Below are 21384 nucleotides of genomic sequence, written 5' to 3' on the forward strand. Positions count from 1 at the left end.
TGGGCGACAGAGCGAGACTCTGTCTCAAAAAAAAAAAAAAAAAAAAAAGCAAAACAAAGACAGAATAGGAGGTTTGACCATTAAATAATGTGGACTTAAGAAACGAAACAGAACCATGAAAAGTCATACTTAAGGCATTTATCACCCAACATGTTCAATAAAAGGTCTGTGGTCACTGTACATAACAGCATGTCAATTAATTTACTTTGTCACACTGTCTGTGGTCAGTGCCAGGTGTCATGTCGTCTCATATTTTGATGAGACTGGAATAAAAAGGGTAGGAGATGTCAGTTCTCACCCCCATGATTTTGTGCATATCTGTGACACCAAAAAGCACCTTGCAGCGATGATTGTGTTTTTCAGTTTTGCAGGACTTCTTAAATGTCAGGAAACATAATAGACATATTAAACTGGAGAAAAATTGAGCTATTTAAAACTCAAATGTGGGCTTCTGGGGATCATTTCTCAATCAGTTTCTCTCTCTCTTCTCTCTGTTTCCCTTCAGAACTTCAGAGCAGAAAATAGGAAGTCAAGGCTTTGATGATAGGACTAAAACTTGCATTTTGGCTTCTCCTCTAACATAACTATTGGTAATAACTTCTAGCATGTTTGAGGAGGAGTGCTTCTTCCCACTCTTGATTTTTTCTTTCCTGTGGTTGCAGTCCCATTAGCATTTCACTTTTTGCCTGCTTCTAGCTTCTCACTCACATTCTGTAGAGGAGATGTGACCTAATCTCACTGGGGATTTGAGAAAGAGAAACTCAGCAAGTAAACTATAATTTTTTCCTTCCCCTTTCTCTTAGAAGCAAACCTACCCACAGAGGTCATTTGCCCTTATCTATGTGGTAAGTTTAGTAGTAAGTGTTGGGAAGGTTTGTGGTTACAACCTGGGATGGGAAGTCTGTATGTATTAAGGATTTAGCATAAGAAAGTTCACTTCCTTACAGACACATCTATCTTCTTCAGTATCATCATTATCATGATAAAAGTGTTACTCTATGTACCAAACATTTATGATGTTATGCAATTATTGACATATTTTTTTTTTTCATTTAACCCTTAAAACCTGCCGATGAGATAGGTGCTATTGTTACCCATTTTACATGTGAGAAAATGGGAACAGAGAGGCTAAAAAACTTGCTCAAGGTCACAAATAGCAGCTATTGGATAGCTGGTAAATGATAGACAGGACCTACAGCAAAGTGGACTGCCCTAGACCACCCTGATATACCACCTCACATATTAATTCCACACCTGTAATTTCCATTTGACTACACTATTTTCTCTAGGTCTCTCAATTTTTTTCAAAAATTATGAAAAGTAGTTCACTTGTGATGCAAAATATAATGCTTGCTAAGTCCTTTTATTTTCCTGAATGTTCTTTGGTGTCTTTTGTCAGTGTGAAACTTGAAGAGCATCCTGCAGAGCAATCACAAGAAAAATAAAATTCAAAGGGAAAAGGTGACAAGTCACAGCCAGTGCACTTTCTTATCCTGAAATCTGAAACAGAAAGCTATCAAAGCAGGAGCTGGGAATTGTGTGCAGGATAGGGAAATAAATGAACCCCCTAAATAAAGAGTTCTGTCACAGAATCCTGTGGTACAATGAGAATCAACCCCAAATGCTATTCGGAAAGAAAAAGACAATTACTAGATTTTTCTTTTATGATGTTTTATGAGAATAGCTTCAAAAACAGATTGAAAACATTCTCAGGCAACAGCAGCATGAGAATGGGATGCCAGTTTTTGTGGCACGTGTGTACTTAGCAGTAAAGCATTCATAGAAAACACAGCTGTCTTTTAGATCCATCTGGCTAGGGGGCACGCCTTCAAGATTTGACTGCTGGGAAGTTGCATGCCATTTATGTATGTAGGAGAAAAGCAGGCAACTTGCAGTGTGAGTACTTCGATTTCCTGACACCAGAAGATTGTAACGTGAAGATGCAGCATTATAGATTAGGGCTCCAAGTGCAAAGCATGGCAAAGCATGGCTAATTTTGTATCATTAGCTATTAAAAGTCTTGGAAGAAATTTAAGTGTAAGACCGTTTGGAAATTGTTAGATATTTGGAAGATGGTCATAAAGAATTCTCTCCTATCAACCTTGCTTTATGAAAAGTAAGAAAAACACAGAAGAAGCTAAGTAAAAAGCCAAGTTCCCACCTACAGGGTGCATGCAGATTTACACCTCTCAAAAGAAAGCCACAACCTGGATTTCATTTCTGCTGTAGAGAGGTTCATTATGGTTAGGGTAGATAGTATAAATGCCTTAAACCAAAGTACAGTTAAGGATACCACAAAGATGCTAAATACACACTTGATTCATAGAAGACACACATGGAAATAAATCTAGTATTAACTTTTCAGTCTATGGAAATCTTTTTTGAAGGTATTGAGAGTTATGGTGACCTCACTGCTCAGAAGAGGAATGAAGTTAACCTCAGCATTAGGAAACCTGCATCTAACTACAGTCTGTAAATGCAGCACTGTAGACCAGTTGAGGAAAAGTCTGTAGTTGGGTGCTGGGTAGGGTTTCTCTTTGAAGACAGGTAGGAAAGAAGACTTTAGATTTGAATGTTGGCAGAGGATTAGTCTTGTGAGAAATAGAGGTTTAAAAGCGAATGCCTTTCTCAAGAGAATCAAGTGAAAAGAAGGTATCAAGAAATCACAAAGAAATCATTTGCATTGGTGGGCTGCACATGCTAGACAAGAACTCAGGGGCAGTTGGGGCCAGGTCAGGGTTCAGATTTCAGGTACCTGAAGGAGTGACGGCTTTTGAGACTTTGACATAAGACTTCTCATCCTGTCCCTTAAGGGAAACTTGGTCTTGCAGAAGCAGTGACTAGAGAGAGATTGACACAAGGTAACCCATCTGGCCATTGCTTTCACAAATAAGATCACCTGAGTTTCTCTTCAGATTAAGATAACTGTGAGGTAAGTCGTACAAACAATAAATAAAACATGATTCCAAATGTGGAAGAAATCACTGGGGCTGCAGGACAGCAGAGAATGCTTGGGGCGTGAGTTAGGGACTTGGTCCAAAGGCTGAGTAGGACAGAAGCAAGATCAGAGAGAGAAGGCCAGTTATGAAGAGGTGAGTGCTGATATAGGCAACGGGCACAGGGAGTCTCCTCAATCACAATTTCCTTTCATCTACTTGTATTGAGAAAATCTGTTTGGCTAAACAAGCTAATCTTCTGATATCTAATTATCTTAATACATGGTATCTTAGTTTGGGTCTCTTAAAAGTAGACTCTGAGACAAAAATTTGGGTGCAAGTAGTTTATTTGGGAGATACAAGGAACACTAGTATGAGAGAGAAGTGAGACAGAGAAAGTAAACCAGCCAATAAGGAGTGCATCATGGTACCCTCCCAATCACAGTGGAAGGCTAGAATTTAATCCTACAGGAGAATTCGAGGAAATCCATGAAACATGCTTTTTATAATTCTCTAACCTAATAAGGAGGGAGCCGAGGTCTTTACATACTAATTCTCTAGAGTCATTGGTTGAGGGCTGCTCCAGGCTGATATTAATTCCCTAGCACTTTTGGTTTCTTTCATGCACAGTTCAGTCTTCACAGTCCTGGAAGCAACCTCAGTCCCAGGGATATGGGTACTGACACGTATCTACTATTAGTGGATTAAGCTGATTAGTCAGTTTAATTCTGTGTGAATTATTTGAATCCAGTTGCCCTTTTTTTTTAATTGTTTCTAAATAAGAGAGTCAGCATTTTGATAGGCTTAAATGGAACATGTATAATTTATGCCTTGACAACCTGGACAAGAGAGCAGAGTTTGAGTTAATCTTTGCATGTCAGTCAGTGCCTCATAGCTAGTATATTCCTAATGACTGGTGGTTGAATTGTATTTAAAGGTGTTGCAAGGGAGGTGGAAAGACCCCATTAAAAGACAAACTCCAATAGTTTGTCTTTTATTTTTTACCCTGAGTCTACAAACCATGCCAGATCCTTAACAAAGGTAGATATTCTTGGAATTTCATAAATGGCATCATTTGAAAAACAGAGTGTTTAGTAAATATTGAAAAATAATAATGAGATAATTTGTGTATTTCCCACCATCTGGGAGTTTTCACACTAGTATTCAGCTTTCAGGCTCTTATTCATGCTCTTCTATTTAATTATGCTCTTTGTATGAACATAAATAATTCTTTTCACTGAAGCAAATTCTTAAATATTCTCATTATTTTTAATCTTGAAAATTAAAATAGGAATTATATGATTTCATATTCTTGAAGTTATTCCTTCTCCTTTTACTTTCAAATCATTTTATATTAATTACTTTGGGGGATTAATGCTCATTATTTGATTCCATGTTTAGTAAATGATAAGATATAATCACAGTAATAATTAATTTTTTTACTACTGAATAACTTTCATTCTTTAGTCCTTGTACAGTACACAGTGTAGTTGTTTTTGGAATTTGTGATTGATTCTTGGCTTTTTAAGTAGAGATTCTGAATAAATTATGGTCCATTCAGTAAAGGTTTTAAATGTCCAATTGCTGATGAATTTTTTTTTGTTTAGCATTAAACAAAATTAAATTAAAAAAATTTTCCTGTGAATTATTCACTGTGAATGAATGAAATTCAGCTGGGTTCTTTAAGACACATGTCATTAAAATGTGCATGCAGGATTAGAAAAATATCTTTAACACCTTTTTCATTTTATGCCTACATATTTCATACTTGATTAACTGTCATTACCTGGCATATTTTTTCGCAGTAAATTGACGCTTCTGTCCTAGACTGGTTGTATTGGTGCTGGTACAAATAAAGGTGTTATGAAGTACTAGGGGATGGCACAGAGAGAAAGTGAAGCCTAACTCACGGCTGACATTATAGGGAGTAGGCCAAAGTCAGTCAATGATATTTTAGTTTATCAGCAGAGGTTTCCTGAAGGTCCTGGGAAATTTTAGAAAAGTCAAAAGAAAGCATGATAGACATGTGGGAAGTATGATAAGCTCCATGACACTTCACTTTTGCTCCTGCCTCAGGACCTATGTACTTGCTTTTTAAAATCAGTCTAGCTAGTAGTCTATTTACCTTATGTGTTCTTTCAAAAACCAAATTTTTGGTTTTGTTGATCTTTTGTATGAATTTTCAGTTTCGTTCAGTTCGGGTCTGATATTGGTTATTTCTATTATTCTGCTTGCTTTAGGGTTGGTTTGCTCTTGCTTTACTAGTTCCTCTAGGTGGAATATTTGGTTGTTAATTTGAGATCTTTCTGACTTTTTGATGTAGGTGTTTAGCACCAGAAACTTTCCTCTTAACACTATTTAAGCTATGTTCCAGAGATTCTTGTATGTTGTATCTTTGCTTTCATTAGTTTCAAACAATTTCTTGGTTTCTGCCTTAATTTCTTTATTTATTCAAAAGTCATTCAGGAGCAGGTTGTTTAATTTCCATGTGATTGTATGATTTTGAGAGATTGTCTTGATATTGATTTCTATTTTTATTGCACTGTGGTCTTTGAATGTGGTTGGTGTTATTTTTTTAAATTTGTTGAGAATTGGTTATGGCTGAGAATGTGGTTGCTCTTCCCTTTGCCTGGAATGCTCTTCCCGGTTGCCTCTTTGGAGCTGCTTACCTGTCTGTAGGTACTTGAGTGTGCCACTTCTGCTTTTCTTCATTTCATTGGTCTGGCTGAGGACTTTAGCATATCCCTACCAGTACTCATATTCTTCTTCTCTATAACTTTTTGTAGCCCACAAAATCTTTGTGTGGTTGTCTTCTCTTTGTCATTTTAGTCTTAGCTCAAATGTCATCCCTTTGAAGAAAACTTCCCTGACTACTATAGTTAAAATACCACTGCTCCCCATAAAAATACCCAGTTATTTTCTCACCTATTGCCCTATTTTACTTTTTTTGTTACATTTATTATCTGAAGTACATTATTTACTTATTTGTGTTTTTGTTTGGGTGTTTATTGTTTACCTTTCTCTACTAGAATGTAGATTCCACATGGGTAGGAACTTAGTTTTATTCACAATTAAATCCACAGTATATACAATGTGCCATGCTAGCTACATGGCAGGTGCATGGTATTTGTGGAGTGAATAAACCTTCATCAAGTCAAGAGACTCTATGGAACAAAGCTATGGCTTCTCATCTCCTATGAGTTCGTTTTGACACAGAATCTCTTCTTCAATATAACATAAGAGTAGGGGTTTTTATTTTCCCTATTTTTAGGAGTTGTCTATAATGTGTGGCATTTGCAAAATCTCTTAATTTGTCTGATTATCTCAGACTTATAGGAACCAAGATGTGCCTGCTGTTTTGTAAATTACAAGCTATGTAAATTTATTTATCAGAGGAGACTCTAGTTTTCTATTTTAGCCACAAAAAGTTAAAGACAAAAAGGACATGGAGGACTGGCAGGAATGTGCTAACAACCTTAACTAGACTAATAAAATAAGGAAAAGCAAGGGTGGTAAACTCAAATACCCAAAGAGAACAGGTAGACAACTCAAAAGAAGAAACCGGCTGTAAGGATGAGGAGTTGATTTGTCTGGCTACAATGCTGTGGGTTGTAGGTCTATGTTGCCACAATTTTTAATATTTCATGTTAGAGATGGGTTTTGCTCTGTCACCCAGGCTGGAGTGCAGTGGCACAATTGCAGCTTACTGCAGCCTTGAACTGGGCTGGAGAGATCCTTTTGCCCCAGCCCCCCAAGTAGCTGGGACTACAGGAGTCCACCACCACAGTCAACTAATTTTTAAAATTTTTATAGATATGGGGTCTCACCATCTTGCCTAGGCTAGTCTTGAACTCCTGTGCTCCAGCAATTCTCCAACTTTGGCTTTCAAAATTTCTGGAGTTACAGATGAGAGTAAATTTTTTTTTTTAAACTAATTATTTAGCTGGGTGCTGGATATGGATTATGCCTATAATCCTAATACTTTGGGAAGCTGAGAAAGGAAAATTGCTTAAGCCCAGGAGTTTGAGACCAGCCTGGGAAACATAGTGGAACCCTGTCTCTACAAAAATATTAAAGAGTAGCTGGTAATGGTGATGCACACCTGTAGTCCTGGCTACTCAGGAGACTGAGGCAGGTGAATTGCTTGAGGCCAGATGTTTGAGGCTGCAGTGAGCTAGGATTGCACCACTGCACTCCAACATGGGCCACAGAGTGAGACACAGCCCACCCCTCAATCAAATAAACAAAAAGTATGTAGAAGAAATTAATAAGACCCAGTATTTAATAGCACAACATAATGACTATAGTCAATAGTAATTTAATTGTACATTTAAAAATAACCAAAAGAGTATAATTCTGTTGTTTGTAACACAAAGGATAAATGCTTGAGAAGATGGATATTCTATTTACCATGATCTGATTATTATGCATTGGATGCCTGTATCAAAGTATCTCATGTACCTCATAAATATATACACCTACTATGTACCGACAAAAATTAAAAATTAAAGTAATTATCTAGATTTTTCTGAAATTGCCTAAATTTTAAATTTGAAATATAAAATCAAATTTAAAAATACTGTTCAGGATAAATAAAACTTATTTGAGGTTCCTACATAACCAGCAGACTCCCAGGCTTTATCTATGAACTAAAGAAAAATCTTTAAGCAGATTACTGGACTGTGCAATGATTTTGTTTTAAGAAAACTACCTACACAGGACCTGCTGCTGGCCACTGCTGCTGGTGTGCATGCGGGACCTGCCACTGCCCACTGCCGCTGGTGTCCATGTACACGAGGAACCCTGCAAACCACTGCCTCCCTGCTGAAGCACTTTTGCTAGCAACCCTCATTGGAATGTTGTTGTCTTCGGATTGGGAACACCTCAGCTTCTTCAGTGCAGCAGGCACTTAACCTCAAAGAGCCAGAGAAAAAAAGCCATGAGTCTGGTTCTAGCCCCCTAGGTTCAGAGTACAAACCCCAGGTGTGATTAGCTGAGCCCTGGCCCTCCCAAATTATCCAGAAATAAAGCCAATCAACAAAACCCATCTTATACCACAGTAAAAACCAACCTAAAGGGCATCAAAGATACAAAAATAAAAAAAGAGTGTCTTCTTATCTCCAAATTACTGCACAAGCTCCCCAGCAATGGCTAAATGGCATGGCTAAATGGCTGAAATGGCTAAAATGACAGATATAAAATTCAGAATCTGGATGGCAATGGAGAGCATTGAGATTCAGGAGAAAGTTGAAAACCATCACAAGGAATCTAGGGAATCCAATTAAACGATACAAAAGATGAAAGATGAAATAGCCAAACTAATCTTCTAGAGCTGAAAAACTCACTACAAGAATGTCATAATACAATTAGATGTATTAACAGCAGAGTAGACCAAGATGAGGCAAGAATCTCAGAGTTCAAAACCAGTTCCTTGAATCAACTCAATCGGACAACAAATTGGACAAAAATAATTCAAAAAACTAAACAAAGCTTCTGACAAATATGGGATTATGTCAAGAAATCAAACCTATGACTCATTGGCATCCCAGAAAGAGAAAGCAAGCAACTTGGAAAATATATTTTATGATATTGTTTATGAAAATTTCCCCAACCTTGCTAGAAAAGTCAACATGCAATTCAGAAAATTTAGAGACCCCCAGTGAGATACTATATAAGATGACTATCCCCAAGACACATACTCATGAGATTCTCCAAGGTGAACACAAAAGAAAAAAATATTAAAGGGAGCTAAGAAAAGGGGCAGGTTATGTACAAAAAGAATCCCATCAGCAGAACTTTCAGCAGAAACCTTACAAGCCAGAAGAGATTGTGTAACTATATTCAAAATCCTTAAAGAAAAAAAGTTAATCAAGAATTTCATATCCAGCCAAGCTAAGCTTCATAGGTAAAAAGAAGTAAATTCCTTTTTAGACAAGCTAATGCTAAGGAGATTTGTTACCACCAGACCTGCCTTACAAGAGGTCTATAAGGGAATGCTAAACATGGAAATGAAACACAATTACCTGCCATCACAAATACACTGAAGTACATAGCTCACTGACACTATAAAGCAACTATACAATCAATTCTGCATAACAACCAGCTAATAACATGATGGCAGGATCAAATCCTCACATACCAATATTAATCGTGAATGTAAACTGGCTAAATGCCACACTTAAAAGGTACAGAGTGGCAAGTTGGATAAAGAAGCAAGACCCAACTGTATGCTGTCTTCAAGAGACTCATCTCACATGCAGTGACACTCATAGGCCCTAAGGGATACAGAAATATCTATTAAGCAAATGAAAAACAAAAGAGAGCATGGGTTATTGTAATTTCAGACAAAAGAGAGTAAACCAACAATGATCAAAAAAGACAAAGAAGACATTACTTAATGATAAAGGGCTAATTCAACAAGAGGACTTAACTAATCAAAATATATACGTGGCCTACAATGGAGCACCCAAATTCATAACAAGTTCTTAGAGACCTATGAAGAGACTTAGGTAACTACACAATAATAGTGGGAGACTTCACTACCCCATTAAAAGCATTAGAAAGATCATTGAGGCTAAGAACTAACAAATATACTCAAGATCTAAACTCATCATTTGACCAAATGGACCTAACTGACATCTGTAGAGCACTCCACCCAACAACAACAGGATATACATTCTTCTCATCTGCATGTGGCCCATACTCTAAGATCAACCACATTCTCAGCCATAGGCAATTCTCAACAAATTTAAAAAAATAACACCAACCACACTCAAAGACCACAGTGCAATGAAAATAGAAATCAATATCAAGACAATCTCTCAAAATCATACAATCACATGGAAATTAACCTGCTCCCGAATGACTTTTGAATAAATAAAGAAATTAGGGGAGAAACCAAGAAATTATTTGAAACTAATGAAAGCAAAGATACAACATACAAGAATCTCTGGAACATAGCTTAAATAGTGTTAAGAGGTAAATTTCTGGTGCTAAACACCTACATCAAAAAGTCAGAAAGATCTCAAATTAACAACCAAATATCCCACCTAGAGGAACTAGTAAAGCAAGAGCAAACCAACCCTAAAGCAAGCAGAATAATAGAAATAACCAAAATCAGACCCAAACTGAATGAATTGAAAATTCATACAAAAGATCAACAAAACTAAAAAGTTGGTTTCTGAAAGAATACATAAGGTAAATAGACTACTAGCTAGAATGAGTTAAAAAAAAAGAGAAGATCCAAATAATCAGAAATGACAAAGGAGACATTACCACCAACCATACAGAAATACAAAAAACCCTCAGACACTATTATAAACAATTCTATGCACACAAACCAGAAAATTTAGAAGAAATGGATACATTCCTTGAAACATACAACCTCCCCAAGATTAAACCAGGAAGAAATTGAATACCTGAACAGACAAATAATAAATTCTGAAATTGAATCAGCAATTAAAAAAAAAAAAACCTACCTACCAGGAAAGGCCCTGGACCAGATGGATTCACAGCTGAATTCTACTAGACATACAAAGAAGAGCAGATACCAATGCTGTTGAAAGCATTCCAAAAAATTGATGAAGAGAGATTCCTCCCTAACTCTATGGGGCCAGCATCATTCTGATACCAAAATCTGACAGAGATACAACAAGTAAGGAAAACTTCAGGCTAATATTCCTAATGAACATAGACACAAAACTTGTCAACAAAATACTAGCAAATTAAATCCAGCAGCACATCAAAAAGTTCCTCCACCATGATCAAATAGCCTTTATTCCTGGGATGCAAGATTGGTTCAACATACACAAATCAATAAATATGACTCATCACATAAACAGCACTAAAAACGAAAACCACATGATTATTCCTGCGTATATAGTTGCAGAAAAGGCTTACCATAAAATTCAACATTCCTTTATATTAAAAACATTCAATGAATCAGGCATCAAAGGAACATATCTCAAAATAATAGGAGCCATCTAAGACAGCCTCGCAGTCAACAACATACTGAATAGGCAAAAGCTGGAAGCATTCCCCTTGAGAACTGGAACAAGACAAGTATGCCCACTGTCACCACTCCTATTCATCATAGTACTGGAATTCCTGGCCAGGGCAATCTGGCAAGAGAAGGAAATAAAAGGCTTACAAATAGGGAGAGAGGAGTCAAACTATCTCTCTTCACAGGCAATGTGATTCTATACCTAGAAAACTCCATAGATTCTTAAAGGCTCCTAGAACTGACAGAGGACTTCAGTAAAGTTTCAGGATATAAAATCAATGTACAAAAATTAGTATCATTTCTATATACAAAAAACATCCAAGCTGAGATCCAAATCAAGAATACAGTCTCATTTGCAATAGCCATAAAACAATGAAATACCTAGGAATACAGCTAACCAGGGGAGTGAAACATGTCTAAAAGGAGAACTAAAAATCACTGCTCAGAGAAATCAGAGATGACACAAACAAATGGAAAAACATTCCATGCTCATGGATAGGAAAATCAATATTGTTAAAATGACCATACTGCCAAAGCAATTTGCAGATTCCATGCTATTCTTATCAGACTACCAATGTCATTTTTCACAGAATTAGAAGAAAAGTATTCTAAAATTCATAAGAACCAAAAAAGAGCCCAAATAGCCAAAGCAATCCTAAGCAAAAAGAACAAAGCTAGAGGCATCACACTGCCCAACTTCAAACTATACTACAAGGTGGCAGTAACCAAAACAGCCTGGTACTGCTATAAAAACAGACACATAGACCAATGGAACAGGTTAGGGAACCCAGAAATAAAGCCACACACCTACAACCATCAGATCTTCTACAAGGTTGACAATAACAAGCAATGGGGAAATGACTGTCTATTTATAAATGGTGCTGGGATAACTGGCTAGTGTTTTGCAGAAGATTGAACCAGGACTCCTTCCTTATGCCATATATAAAAATTGACTTACAATAGATTAAAGATTTGAACAGAAAACCTAAAACCATAAAAATCCATCCTAGAAGAAGACCTAGGGAAATACCATTCTGGGCATAGGCCTTGGCAAAAATTTCGCGATGAAGACCCCAAAAGCAATTATAACAAAAAAATTGACAAGTGGGCCCTAATTAAACCAAAGAGCTTCTGCACACACACACACACACACACACACACACACACACACACACACAACTATCAATAGAGTAGACAGACAACCTATAGAATGGGAGAAAAATATTTGCAAACTATGTATCCAACAAGGGTCTAATATCCAGAATCTATAATATACTTAACAAGCATAAAACAACCACATTAAAAATGGGCAAAGGATATGAACAGATAGTTCTCAAAAGAAGATGTATGTGCAACCAACATTTTTAAAAAGGCTCAACATTATTAGTCATTTTGGAAATTCAAATCAAACCCATAATGAGATACCATATCCTGCCAGTCAGAATGGCTATTATTAAAAGTTAAAAAATAACAGATGTTGGTGAGGTTGTGGAGAAAAGAGAATGCTTATACACTTCTGGTGGAAATATAAATTAGTTCAGCCACTGTGGAAAGCAGTTTGGCAGTTTCTCAAAGAACTTAGAACTATCATTTGACCCACCAATCCCATTACTGGGTATATACAAAAAGAAATATATGTCATTCTGTCATAAAGACACATGCATGCATATTGTCATTGCAGCACTTTTCACAATAGCAAAGACATGAGATCAACTTAAATCTCACCAATGGTAGATTGGATAAAGAAAATTTGGTACATACACATTTTGGAGTACTATGCAGCCATAAAAAGAATAAAATCTTGTCCTTTGTAGCAACATGGATGCAACTGGAGGCCATTATTCTAAATGAATGAACACAGAAACAGAAAACCAAATATTGCATATTCTCACTTATAATTGAGCACTAAACATTGAGTACACATGGACACAAACAGGGGAACAATAAACACTGTGTCTTACTTGAGGTTTAAGAATGGGAGGAGGGTGAGGTTTGAAAACTACCTGTTGGGTGCTATGCTCACTACTAGGATGATGAGATAATTTGTACATTAAACCCCAGTGACACACAATTTACCCATGTAACAAACCTGCACATGTACCCACTGAACATAAAAGTTGGAAGAAAATAAAACTAATTTCTTATAGTTTATGTGGAATGGGACAGGATCTTAAAGTGTTCCAATTTGCTTGTATAGTTTATCTTCTCTTAGTTTTAATATGAAGGACCTTAAACCTTAAGCAGTGTATCTCAAAAGCTCTATGGTGAAGAATGAATTTCAAAACTCCTGTCACAGCCTAAAACTTTTGAAACATAAAATATAAACAAATTATTAGAAAAGTGATCATGTGCATGGATGGCATGGTAATGCCAAATTGCAATGTTTCTAAAGGTGTATTCTTAATTTCTGTATTTGTCTCTGTGCAGACCAGTAAATAGCAGTTGGCAGAACCAAACCATGTTTTAAGTAGTAATCAGTTTGCCTTAAGGTGAGAGTAACTTGCACCGATACTCTTACATATATTGTATAGTTTTTTTACAGTATGCGCTTTGAACATGTAGACTGAATGTTTACATCCCCTCAAAATTCATATGTTAAATCTTAATACCCAATGTGATGGTATTTACAGGAGGGGCCTTCGGGAGGTGACTAGGTCATGAGGATAGAGCCCTCATAAATCGGATTAGTGTGCTTATAAATTAGGTTTCAGAGAGCTCCCTTTCCCCTTCCATTATGTGAGGTTATAGTGAGACAACAACCATCTTTGAATCAGGAAGGAGACCTTCGCTAGACAACAAACCTGCTGTCATCTTGATCTTGGAGCTCCCTTCCTCTAAAATCATGGGAAATATAAGCTTCTGTTGTTTATAAGCCACTCAGTCTATGGTATTTTTAAAATGCAGCCTGGACTAAGACATCATGGATTATGTGCTCTTTGAAGGCAGAATCTCTAAATTTGTAAATTTCATATTTCTGAGCCTAACATAGTGCCTGGCATGTAGTAGGTACTCAATAAATATGCATTGAATGAATAAATGTATTAAAGTAGATGAAGAACTTAAGAAGATTGAACATTTTGTAGAAATAAAAAAAGTCTTATAATTTTCATACTTTCCAGTGATACAATTCAATACAATGACATTCTGATATCTGATCCCCATGTCCACATGGCCTTGAGTGGAAAGAATCACGCCCAAGATCTCCTTTTCCATTTACTTTGGAAAGAAGTAAAAAGCCCCCTTGACCATATAGCTTCTTTAGAACTCAATTATTCCAATTAAAATTTCAGAGCCATTTAACTTAATATGTGCTAAGCTTCTCTACTGAGAACTGGGAATTTGTGTATAATCAGATCTCTTCTATAAGTGATTTTTCTGATATACACCAAGTCAATCTGTACACACCTAGTGTTCTGCTAGATGCTATGTACATATTCATGGACTCTAACTAAATTTTTCCTCAAAACTTCTAAAGTTTAGGCCGGGCGTGGTGGCTCATGCCTGTAATCCCAGCACTTTGGGAGGCTGAGGCGGGCAGATCACGAGGTCAGGAGATAGAGACCATCCTGGCTATCACGGTGAAACCCCGTCTCTACCAAAAAAAAAAAAAAACCAAAAAAATAAATTAGCTGGGTGTGGTGGCGGGCGCCTGTAATCCTAGCACTTTGGGAGGCCGAGGCAGGCCGATCACAAGGTCAGGAGATGGAGACCATCCTGGCTAACGCGGTGAAACCCCGTCTCTACTAAAAATACAAAAAATTAGCCAGGCATGGTGTCAGGCACCTGTAGTCCCAGCTACTCGGGAGGCTGAGGCAGGAGAATGGCGTGAACTCGGTAGGCAGAGGTTGCAGTGAGCCGAGATCGCGCCACTGCACTCCAGCCTGGGAGACAGCGAGACTTTGTCTCAAACAAACAAAAAACTTATAAAGTTTATAAACAGAGCAGTAGAGTTTTATAAACAAAGAAACAGAGTTTCTTCCTCCCATTCCTTCAGTGTTTCCAAGGCAAAGCTCCTCCTGCCTTTCTGTTCCTCCTCCTACTTTGTACACCTGCTTTCTCCACATTGTCTACATTTTGTCCCGATAATGACTTGCTCCAAACCCTTCTTCAAAGAGGAGCTTTCTCAGCCCCCTTTGATAGTTCTCTGGAATGAACAAACCTTGGAAAGTTTCTAAAAGCTGAAGGCAGGCAAAGGCAGAGAAGGGAGGCAGGAATGATCTGTTCTCTAGGTTTAGTTGCTTTCCACTTTCTTGAGTAATAAAATTTCATTTGGACTATAAGCCTTCTCTGCGGGGGCTGAGGCTCCTCGTGGGCTGCTCCTAGAAATAAGTACTTGGGTTTAGCAGCTGCTCTGCTGTGATAATGACTGAGATCATTAGAGCCCGCCTTTCCAGTGATCAATCCACAGCCAGAAAGTGCCTTCCCAAATTTGTGAAATGATTGATAATTGCAATCAATATGTTTCCTAATGGCCTTGTCAATATGCTCTTTTTTTTTTTCTGGTTGACAAAATAATAATAAAAAAAAGATACGAAACTTTTTTTTTCTAAATCCCTATGGGGGAGATGCTGGATATCTCCCATTAAGTCATCTGGAAGTGAGTGGAGTGGAATTCAACATATTCATTTCTGTCTAACAAACATCTGCAATAATTAGACCCCAACAGAACTGCCCTATACATTTATTTTTGCCTTCAATAGCTTTCCTTGTGTCCTGAAATAGGATTTTAATGGCAGAATCATCACAGCACCGGCTCATGAAATTGATTGAGAAATCTGAAGGTGACTGCCTTTCCTTCTTTGGAAGACTGAACATGCCAGCTTATGTTTGTGCAGTATTTTGTCTGGTTTTGAAGGGAGCCCTTATTTGGAGACAGAACATGGACACATCTTAGGCTGGTGGGTTGGGCTGGCTCTCTAGGCTTTTCATGAGCTGTGTGCCCAGAATGCCAGCTGTAGCCTTGTGTTCTTTAACAGCCTGAAGCCAGATCCACTGAAAACCTCACTTACAGTCTTGAATGTGCTCTCATTCCATAACTAAGCATAACAGAGACAAAGTATATATCAGTAGTGCTCTCCTCCCATTCTGTCCAGGTAAGCTTTACAATGCTTGCCTTGATAAGACTTGGTTACAGTTCCACATGCTCTCCTACTCCTAAGGATAGCAGTCTCAGTCTTCCACATTGGCTGAATACAAGGGCTGGATTTCTGCACTGATGTCCTTTCTTAAGAACTGAATCCCACCCTACTATTATGTATAACTTTTGATAGTTTTACTGCCTGAGGCTGAATTCTATTCCTTTTCCTCCTTTCCCCATCTGAGTTCTGAATCATTTGGGAAATAAGTCAGGCAAATGGAGATTAAAACATCAGCTTTATTATTGATGAAAGTTGGATCAGAGGACATGGCTTACATATGTTGCCCTCGCAGATTCTCTAAACCTAGTTTCAGAGCTGAATTTACCCCTCCAGGCACAGGCAGCACTTACCCCTCCAGGCACTGCAGACACTTCCACCCACCCTGAGTGTGGGCGGGCACCTGTAAAAATGATGGCATAAAAGAGCACAGGACAGTATGTGCTTGCAGCAAGGGCTGCCCCCAGGAGGGAGGAAATGAAGACTGAAGGCTGAGTAAACTGGCACATCTCTGAAATTCCAGAGGGAGGTCTAAGAAGTGGATACAGGCCAGGTGTGTTCAGGAAAAGTCTGTGTATTTGTTCCTATTGGTGCTGTGACAACTTGTCACAAACTTAGCGGTGGCTTAAAGCAGCACAATTTTATTACACAGTTCTGGAGGTCAGAAGTTTGAAAATGGCTCTCACTGGACTAACATGAAGGTGTCAGCAGGGATGCATTCCTCTCTAAGAGTCCATTCCTCGCCTTTTCCAGCCTCTAGTGGCCACCCACATTCCTTGGCTTGTGGCCTTTTTACAGCGATGGCATCACTCCAACCTCTGCTTCCACTGTCACATCTCGTTCTCTGACTCTGGCCCTCCTTCTTCTATCTTATAAGGACCTTTGTGATTACACTAGGCCCACCTGGATAATCCAGGCTACTCTCCCATGTCAAGATCCTTAACTTAAGCACACCTGCCAAGTCCCTTTTTACCAGGTAACATAATATATTCATAGGTTTCGGTGAGTAGGATGTGGACAGTTTGGGGATGCCATTACTCTGCCTACCACTGTCTATATTCATGGAAATGAGGGTTGGGAAGAAGTGCTGCCCGTAACTTGTCCTGGCCATGGTATTACCTCTTATAACTTGATCTTTCAGTGACCACCCCTCCTGCTTAACTCTGCTATATTGAGTGTTGCTTTTTTGATTCACCGTCTCTGTGCTGCAAATCAGTAACTCCCACTTTTGGCATGATAACAAAGATGGACCTGGCCTGTGATCACTGTACCTTAAAGAACAACCACCAGCACAACAACGCAGCCCCATATTTTGGAAATTTTTATGAATTATTTTACATTTTCAGACAACCCCGAAAATAAATATTAACATTTCTACTTTACAAACAAGAACAAAAGCTCAGAAAGGACAAATTATTTGCTCAAAAATTACAGCTGTAAAGGGGATAGGCCTGATATTTAAACCTAGGTCTTTGGTTTCATGCCCATGTATATTCTTACTGCTTCTCTGCCCTTCACCAGAGTGGATCCCCCAAGCCCTGTCCCACCAATTACGAATGGGCCTTTTCCTGTTCCTTGCTCATTATCACTCTTTGCTTGCTCTGTATGGCTGAGAATTTGTCCTGTTTTGTTCCCAATGACGTAGAACAGAAGTGAATCCAAAAATGTCCTTGGGTTTGGTCCCTTATGCTTCATTCTCATATTTCCATTTCAGTAGAGTTTAATAGAGAACTTCTCTCAAAGCAGCTGAGCATGTGACTATATGAGATGAAGGAATGCCTTTCAGGAAAGCTTAGAGCAGCCAACTCCACTGCTGTCCCTGGGAAGTCTGAAGGCTATTTCTTCCCAGACAATGAGCAACTCCAGTTCCTTTCCAGGCTAACTTGCATGATTGACATAGTCAAGGCATGCTGGAATTTAACGGGAAAAACAAAAACACTTTCTTATAAAGTTACAACTAATACAGAGAAATAGTTCAAGCATATATCTAGGATTCATAGTGTAAACATCTCATTTTGCAGACTGTTCAACATAGTACCCGAAACAAAGAAGGCACTTAATATTTGCTAAATTCAGTCCAAGTATTCAGCTATGACAAAATTGGTTCTGGTGCCCATTTAACACCCTGAATACTAAAAGGACAGAACATAGAATCAACTGGGCCGGCATGTGATTCTAGCAGAATTGCTGTTGAGTGCACCATACTCATTACTAATATCAGCATTTACTGACAGACTTATTTGTCCCATGTGCTGGGAAGGAACCCAAGATACCTAGATGTGATTCCATATCATAATCCATATCATGTGCAATGCAAGTCTCTCTTTGGTTTTATCCCTTGTAAGACAACATACGGGAACAATTTTTAGCTTCAGTATGTATTTGATGTTTTTAGCAATAATAGTAAACAAGTGCGTATAGAGTAGTGATGACAAGATTCCTTCTGCAGTTAATTTAGAAAATAATGATCAAACATTTTAGATTGCCAAAATTTTATTGCCAGGAAAATTTGCATTGTTCCAATTTACAGGGGCATTATCTTTGCTTATCTTAGAGTTCTAAAATTCATCAAAGAACAGAATGTCTAAGAATATTAATATCTGTTTGTGGGAAATGTGCTCAACCTCCTCAGAAGCTCAAATGTTTGAGAAGACCTCACCAAAATGAGAATGTAGAGTTAGCTTCCTTTTGACACAAATGCTTGATTTTTCGTGGACTTTATTTTGGTTTTTGAAACTTGTGAAACATTAAAAATATTTTTTCATCAAATCTGCACGTTTAAAAAGTCAACTAAATATGTAAGACTTGTTAAGATGAAAAGTAGTTTTATTTCTCTTTCCACAGAGACACTCTCTTTAAACATTTTTCTCTAAGATTTTAGACTTTACCTCCATGTCTATAAATATCATGCTTATGTTGGTATGTCTTTTAAAAAATCAATGTTCGATATTTTCTACTGAATTATCACCATAAAATAAGAAAAACTAGTTTTCTTTCTCGTGTTTTATGTCACACAGGCGTACTTGCTTTCTCCCATCCAGTTGTCTCAAGGGAGTTATAATTTTTGTCAGATTTTGTACAATTAAGTTTACATAAATGCAATTTAGTGCTATGTCGATTAGTAAACTATGATCATATTTCTCTTCATGTACCACCTTTGGTTTCCCTGGAGCTCATAATCACCTATGTTTGCTTATTTGCTTAGTTTTCTATTTATGTAACACTGATTTAATCCAAAACTTTCTAGTAGTTGTCTAAAGCTATTCTTAATATATGTATTCTCATCAGGTTCATCTTTTTATAGAAATCTCTCTTGGTACCTTCTGATCCGCTTCCTTCTAGATGTGTTGCTTTACACCTGGGACACAGATGTGTATCTTGGAAATCTTCCTTTACCATCATCCTGGGTATTCCTTTTGCCTCTTTCCTGAGTTGGATCTTCTGTTTCCTGTATCACATGTTTATATATATATATATATATGTGTGTGTGTGTGTGTGTGTGTATACACACATATGTGTATATATATACATGTATATGTATATATGTATATATGTGTGTGTGTATACACACACACACACACACACACACATATATATTGCATGTGGTTTAAAGATTTATTTTGTTGGAACACATTTTCTGGTAGTTTCCTGGGAATTAATGTATAAAGAAAAATTTCCTGGGATTCTGCATTTCTATGAACATTTCTGTTCTACTCTGATACTTGATGAAGAGTTTGGCTGCTAGTAGTCATCTTACAGGATTTTGAAGTCATTGTTCCATTTTATTTTAGATTCCAGAATTGCTATTGAGAAGTTTGAGGTTTTTCTGTTTCTCAATTCTTTGGGTGTGACGAATTTTTTTCTCTAGATCTTTTATGATTTTTCTTCAGTGCCAGTTCTGAAATGCCATTTAGTGATGTAAACTAGTACGAGTCTAATTTTATTCACTTGTTTGAACGGTTGATGAAAAATTTCAATCTGGAACTCATGTCCTCACTTCTGAAAAGCTCTCTTGAGTAATTTCTATGATAATAACATTTTCTCTATTTTTTCTTTCTGAAACTTCTTATGTAAATATTGGGTGATCAAGTCTTAAAAAGGTTCCCCCTCTATTATTTTTGGGTTTTTGCTCTTTTTCTAGAAAATTTTCTAAGTTCTCTATTATAATTCTTCTTCTCAGCCATTAATTTTCAAGAGCTCCTGATTTCAGAGGGCCAGTGAGGTAAAAGCCTTTCATAATAATTCTAAGATATTTTTCTCTTTTTCACTCTTATGAGTATAAAAAGGTTTTCCAGAGATGAACTGGTGTGTTCATCTCTGATGAGCATTGCAACAGATGGAATGCAGAAAAAGGCATGATAATCCAACTGTCAGTTATTAAATCAGAAGAGATTTGGAAAAATGTAAAACATCACTATCATCACTATTTTTTGTTTTCAAATTAGAGTTTTTCATAAAAATCTATTCATGTTCTATTTATTACACATACAATATGTTATACCGAATCATCAATAAAATTTAATAATTTATCTCTCATTTTCTACTATATAACTATAACATATATAAGCAAAAGTATTTTAGAATCCTTGATAATTTTTTAAGTGTACTAAGGGGTCCTTAGAAAACAAAGTTTGAGGAATGCTACCTTAAATATTCCTTATTAAATTATATTCTTGTTATACAGGTATAATGTTTTCTTCCTATCTCTGTTAGAATGTTATTGATAATTTTTCTGAAATTTCCTTTTCCTCAGAGAGCCTCTGTTTCTGCTAAGTTGCTTTCTTTGGTTTGTTTCTTTCAGTATCTATTTTGGGTGCTTTCCTGAGGTGTCTGGTGATCTTTGGTTGTCTGCTCATATAAGAATTGGGGCTCGTACAGTTGATTGATGGCTCAGACCATGTGGGTGGGAGTTTTCTTTGATGTCCTTTAAATTAGGCTGATCTAATATGATTTCTCAGAAAAGATTCTTGTAATGTCTCGTCTGGATAGTAATGACGGGGTTGCCATTGTCTTGAGAGCCAACAGGGGAATCAACCTCTAGGATCTCAGCACCCAACATGCTAAAGCTTTTGCACTGAGGTGTCCCCCCACTCCCTGTTTGCAGTGAGGTACCCCTAACATCTTCATTGTGTGTATACCCCTGAGTCCAGTGATCCTGTGCCTTACTCTCTCTAGGGAAGAAATCTTCAGCATTCTGCAGTCCTGGAGGAGTAGCAGTAACCCAGCAGCATCAAGTGAGTATGGGATCTGGGATCCCATACTTATTATATCCCATACTTAATTATATGTCCTTTAAGCCAATCTTTCTTAT

The sequence above is a fragment of the Hylobates moloch genome, unplaced genomic scaffold, assembly GCF_009828535.3.
Source record: "Hylobates moloch isolate HMO894 unplaced genomic scaffold, HMol_V3 SCAFFOLD_4, whole genome shotgun sequence".
NCBI lineage: Eukaryota > Metazoa > Chordata > Mammalia > Primates > Hylobatidae > Hylobates > Hylobates moloch.